This window comes from Chroicocephalus ridibundus, chromosome 16 (genome assembly GCF_963924245.1).
Source record: "Chroicocephalus ridibundus chromosome 16, bChrRid1.1, whole genome shotgun sequence".
Taxonomy (NCBI): Eukaryota; Metazoa; Chordata; class Aves; order Charadriiformes; family Laridae; genus Chroicocephalus; species Chroicocephalus ridibundus.
In genome coordinates, this window is record NC_086299.1 from 8,323,032 (window position 1) to 8,329,847 (window position 6,816).

Consider the following 6,816-nt stretch of genomic DNA (forward strand, 5'->3'; position numbering starts at 1 on the left):
CATCACAGCTCAGCCAAGTGCTCAGCCTTCTAAGGAGAAAATAAATTTCTCATATCATAAAAGTTAGAACAGGGAGAAGCAAAGAATCTAAAGATGTACCTAGGTCCATTAGGAGCAGATAAAGTTTTCCCAAGTCTAGCTTCTCTCTCGTTTTAGCTGGGCTGATCTTCACTTTTCTTTAATGAGACGATGAGCAGCAAGTCCCGATGCCACAAGCAGCCGTCAGGATGTAGAATCTCATGTCTTTTTCATCCTCATCTGCCCTCGCACTAGGCAAGATTTCAGGTACCTCTGAGAGTGTAGATCACGTCTGATTTTTCTCACTGCTCCTTTCCTCAGCTGCACACTGGCAAAACCCTCCTCAGCTTTTGCTTTACCTCAGCAAATAAGTACTTCTTTCCTGAATGAGTTTCCATCAACTTCAAGAAAGGGGAAAAAAAAGAAAAAAAAAAAAAAAAAGGAGGAGGGATCACATTCTAATGAGCTGTCAAGCCTATTCTCTTCACATTCCTATTAGACTCACTGATAAGTGGAGCTGGCCCGTGTGCCAGGCAGATTTAAATCAATGCCCGTTCCCTGCTCCCTCCCCTCAGCCCTATTCTGTACCTCCCCTTCATTATCTCAGAGAAATCACCATTTTTCTGGGAAGTTTGTAAAACTGTACATGAGCGTGTGGTAGAGCTAAAAATATGTGGCTTGGAATATGCACTCAGCATCACACCACACATTGATACATCAGAACTCCTGCTTTATACTCTAGTTAGCTGTGTTCCATACAACTTTTTCCCCTAGCTCTCGTTAGAGGCTGGCTCAGTAGGGGCTTTCTGATTTCGTTACAGGAGGGCGGGCTGTTTATTAAAAATAACAGAAAACCAAAGGTTACACACCTCCTACCAGCATTTCATAAGGGAGACCCTGAAGTACTCGGACAGTCTGCAAATCTGTCACTTCCCCACCACCTAGAACAAATATTCCTATTCTTTCTACAAATGTAGTGATGCAAAAATTTATCTGAGATTGTACCATGAGAAAGTCCAAGAATGATGAAAGGTTGAAGATCACATAATTTGAAGTGCCTTATGCAGCCAGCAAGCAACAGATTCGCTTTCTTTTAACAATCCCTTTACCATGCCTTCTGTAATCTAAGTAATAACGCCAGCACACTCCTTCATTGGACTCTCAAGGCAGCCAGGGCGGATCAGGAGCAACAGCTCAATTACCCACAGCTCAGGGAAACTGAGGCATGAACAATCTGAGCACAAAATCGGGAAGTAGAATACAGATTATTTTTTTTTTTTAAAAGCATCTTTTGAGAGAAATGGAGTTTGGGGAAGAGAAGAGAGGGAGAGTAAGAAGGGAAGTTACACAGAAGCTAAATAGTTAACAGCATATCACCCCTCCCCCAACTAGCTCACATTCCATCAAAACTACGTGGCAGACTTTATTTGTTAATAATATTTAACTTTCTTTGGCGCCTTCTCATACTTAAGCCTCTTTTTTCAGGTTAGTTGTAGACAAGCCATGAATTTGTAAAAGTGCACTTGATGACACATTAATAGGACAATCTGTCATATTGCAGCTAAACAGCTTGACAGATCCACACACCATGGCAAGAAATGACATTCACGGCTGGAATGGGGCAATCGCTTTTTTGGTCTGCTGTCTGCCTGCAACATCTTTCCCATCCCAAGAGCCAAATCCCAAGACTATAACCTCAGATTTTGGGGAATTGAATCCTAACTGTATTGGCAAGCATACGACAAAGTTACTTGATGGTCCAGTAGGACAAACTGACTGTAGCTAAATCCTGCCTGTATACTTTTGTCTATGTTGGGCTGAAACAAGTGTCAGCACAGTTATTACTTCTCCTCCGACCTTCAATTCAGCATTTGTTTTATCTGCAGAAAATTGCACACCTTGCTGCTGCTGTTTTCACATCCTAGTTGCAGCAGTTCCAAACACCTGAGTCCTGCCAATGCGTGAACAACATTCAACCCCCATTTGCAAAAAAAAAAAAAAAAAAAAAAGAAAAGAAAAAAAATAAGAAAGGAATACACCAATGTTGCACTTACAACAAACCAAGGATCTCAAAGTGACTGAAAAGACAAATATTTTCTTGTCGGAGCTCAGCACCATCATGGGAGTAGTTAAGAATATAACAATACCAATTCTGCACGAGCAAAGTTTTGAAGTAGGGAAGATAGTATAAGCAGCCCCATTTACATTTCAAAATTGTGGGCAAGAACCCAAATACAGTGTTTGCAAACACTGTAAGAAGTGTGTGTAAAGCTGGAGAGGAAACTGAACAGTCAGGCAAGAAGCTTGTGATTTGATCTTTCAATCTCTACTTATGCAAGTCGCCTTTTACTCAAGATAGACCTCACCTAACTACGCTAAGAGTAATATCCAAAGGGCAAAAGGTCAAAAGCTAGGATTTTCCCAGAGTTGCCCATTGTAAATACATTGACCGAATCCTAAGCCTTAAAGCAGAGACAGTGATTTTTTTAAGCCAATACAGAAGGTGGCACATTACCATTCCCTGACACACACAAACCCCCCTTCATAGCAGATAAAGGTCTAGAATACTCCTATGATAGATTCCTTAGGTTTAAATCTAAAATTTCCCAATGCTAATTCAATATAAACTCAAGCTTGGTGATTGGGTTAATATACAAAAGCTGCTAGAACAAACCTAAACACACCAGCAGATAAAAGAGCAGGCGTGGGGAGACAGACCAAGAGTTTGTGGCCACTCAGTGGCCTTTTGCGAACCCCCTGTACCCCACGCTTCGCAGGTTCTCTCCGCTGGGCGCTTTCCCGCATCCCCCAGGGCCCAGGCGGGATCGCTACGCCATCTCCCGGCAAACCCCCGGAAACGCTGCGCAGCACCGGGGAACCTCCACTGCCATGCCTACGGGCTCGCTTGCAGTGGGCTCTGCGGAGCGACCCAGGTGGGAAATAACGTTGGCGGGGGTAAAGCTTTTACCGCTAATAAAAGGTTCCTAGTACACCCTAATAAAGCATCCTCATTCGTGGCCCAGAAAAGTCTTTTCAATAACATGAGATGTGAACGCTTTGAGTTCAATAGCCTCCCTTTTGTGTGTGCGTATGTGATTTTTACACCGAAAACATGATTTTTCTGCTTTAAGAAGTGAGATCTGACCTTTGCTGGGCAGCAAAAAAGTATCACCTTGTATACTATTTATATTGCAACCCAGTCACAGGAAGACAAGCCACCAATAGCAACAAATTAGCAGCGTAAATTATTCAGAGATGTTAAAAAAATACTTTTTGAAGCACAGGACTTCAAGTAATAATTCTAACTACAAATTATGAGCTTGCACTTCTGAAGAAAAGACGGCTTGTCACTTGCTGACTGCTCAAACATTTAAGGCAAGCTGGTGAATCCACGAGATGGACAAGAGGCATCTCATTTGTCTGGCCTTCTGTGCACGGGAGAGTTTCCCATTTAATTCTTGTCTAGATTGACACTATCAACACCCATGAGCAGTTTCAAATTCAAATATTGTGCAAATGCAATACAAGGGGTTGTTTTTTTTTTTTCCTTACAGAATTTGCCTAGGGAAGGGGCAGAACAATGCCTCTCCTCACAGCAAGAATCCTGTGTGAGTACATGGATCCGAAACACAGCTGTCCTCATCCGACTAGTTCCTTACTAACACAAGCACTAAACAAACCTGAAGCAGGGCAACGGACAAAACGTATAAACAATGGAATGCAAAAGAACTCCAGGCACGAGAACTGTCCTGAATAAGAAAAAAAAATAAATGGTGGAAATACCAGCGTTATTATTAAAGAAAATACATCATTTCATAAAACAAATTAGGACACATCTCAGCCCCAGCAGATGTTAGTCAAGCAAAAAAAAACCAAACAACTTACTTCCATCCATTAGAAACAATTAGGTTTTGGATCCACACACACAATTGAAATGCCAGCCCAAAAATCAAATTCTAGAATTCAGAAGTGAAGACAGCCTCCTAGTTACACTCACTGCTTTACACAGAACTGAAGCTGTCTAGGTATCACAGAAGTAGCTATCCAGATGTTAAGGGAATGGCAGCAGAATGAAGTCAAACTGCACTCAAACAGCAACTGATGAGTTAGTAGCAAGGTTCCAATCTACTTTGTTCTTCAGACGCACCATCACTGTTGGCAAAAACAGTGGAACAGCATCTTAGAGTGGTTCCATGTTTCAGAGAAGGTACTGAAAACAGGTACTGCACTGCAAGGACAGTTTATGCAATGACATTTATGTCATTATAGAACAAATACCTCTCTGTAAAGGAACTGCATTAGAAACAAAAGATCTAGAAGTTACTACCTGTAGATCTTCCTGGAGGTGTTTTACCACAGATGTAACGGATACCAAACTAACTTGAGGAAAAAAATAACCTTGAGGTGGAAGGAATGCAGTTTTGCCATAGTTTTTGTTTTCTAGTCCATATACATCCAGTCAGATTTTTTTCCCCAGTGATTCTTTTCCCAAAAACAGTCCCACAGAAAGTAGAAATTTTATCATGAATGTTTATTATGAACAAACAACTTTACAATGCAGTCATTTCTACTCCTCAGTACATGCGTGAAGTAAGGTAACTTCCATGACCTTGAAATCTTAGGGAGAGAAAAAGTTACGGCTACACACAAATCCAGGATTTTGAAAAATCAAGAGATCTTTCTTTAAAGGGGACCACTGAGATGTCTTCTGAGTCAAGCTGCAAAAACCCCCTACCAACTGTGTGTAACGATCCACAGAAGTCTATGAAATTGCAGCACGAAAGCGAAGGGCCAGACATTTGTTCCAATATCATATACTGAGGGACAGCTTTTCATTTTATTACATTAAGTAATGCACTGCTTCAGGGCATGATGATATTTTTGCATGGCAAAGAATGGTTTACTCCATCTAATGACTTTGGTAACAAAAAGATCAGATACTGCATACTATTATAAATGCTTTTAAAAAACACAAAACAGTAAAACCTACACAAGAGGGAATAAATCTTCCGTTACCAAAGGCAAGGAGCAAGGAGATGTATCAAAATCTTGTAAGCCATAGGTGCAAGGGTTCCATCAGCTACTGCTCCTAGAAATGACTGTCAAGTCTTTCTCCGAATCCGGGACAGTGAAGGGAAACTGCAATTGGAAGTTTTGTTTTTTAAATACAACCAATCCTCAGAAAGAATGCAGCATGTCCAGGGTTTAACCAAAGCTTTTTTGTTTCCAATTGTGGCACTTACTAAAAACAAGACACCCGCCTTAAAATACTTGGGTGTAGCTTAAGGCCAACTTGTTGTCACACAATAAAATGCCTTTTATTCAACATCTCTGGATTTTGCTAGTTCTTTTGCCTTGGTTAGGTACATTTCACAGAAGATGCAAACACACCATGCCCAAGGTCTCCTTGCCTTTGTCTTCATGTATGTGGAAAAAAGAACTTCCATAAGATAAGATGATAAACATAGATAACCGATTATAAGCTTCTATCTGTAGGCGATGTCAATGGTAATAAAAGGCATTGCGAGAACACAAACATGTTTCAATGATACTAAGATCTGAGGCACAACAACCTCAGCTACGGGTCCATACGCTTTGAGGGAAAAATACCAGTCTGACAAGCCATCGTGAAAATTCTATCACTGCAGGAAAGACACGACACTCCCCCTTCCTTTCCAGCACACTCCCAGACCGACAGACACATAATTGGTTCTACATAGATACAACTGGTGCTTCTCTTTTTACAAGACCTGATTAAGCACATACAAGAGGTAAATTAAAAAATAGTTATAAATAAGATTTGGTAAAACCACAAAATAGAAAAAAAAAGACTTATAAATACATCTTAAAATCCAGCCTTTTCCAAATTCCATCCCCACACACCCCATCTCCTCCTTCCCTTCCTTACCTCAGTAAGAACTGCTTTAAGATTTCTTTAGTATAGAGCTGTTCTGCTATTTTGATAATTCCTACCTATTGCAGAGAATTGGTCACATTTATTGATGCTCTAAGCTGCATGGCTCATGGGTTAACAATACATTTTTGCTTACAATTCAAGATACGAAGGAGAAGCAGAGAGAGAGAACAAATCTGAAAGGGAAAATAAAACGTTTCAAAAAAATTCTTAGATACATGAGGTAATATTTATTTGGGCTCTTCACAACACTTATAATAAGACTATGCAGTTAGATGCAGAGCTTTTTACCCTGCTATCACCTTTGACAGTTTGTTGTACCATCAACAGTGACTGCGTTCTTCCCCCGATGACTAGGCATCACTGTCAATTACGAAAGGCACAGGATGTTTGCTTCTGATGAAACAAAGCATTGGGATAAAATTAAGCAGGGGGAGAAAACCAAGCAAAATCAGTTAAAAAAGTAGTTTCAGACTTTTGAACTACCACAGGGGCTTTAGTGTTTATCCACAGTCCTGTAATCCCATGAACAAACATCAGTTTTTCAGTCATCAATCATCTGAAGGGGAACAGCAATGAACTTATACCTCAAAGCAAAAAGCTTCTAGAATCTTAGAAGAATTAGAAGGCTTTCGGTTTTGGTGGGGGTGGTGGGGTTTGGTTTTTTTTTTTTCCAGAGTTTATGCAAATCTTCAAGTAAGCAAGCAGAATTAATTTTAAGGGTGTACTTCAGCTACTGACACGTCAGATTAATTCAGTTGACTCTGAAGAAGCTGGTTTGTTTTTTCAGACTCATTTGTCTTTTTGTCTTCACAAGGGCTAGGGTTACTTCATTTACCAAAGCCCAAGAAATGCAAAGAAGAGTTTCTGAATAGACAATCAAC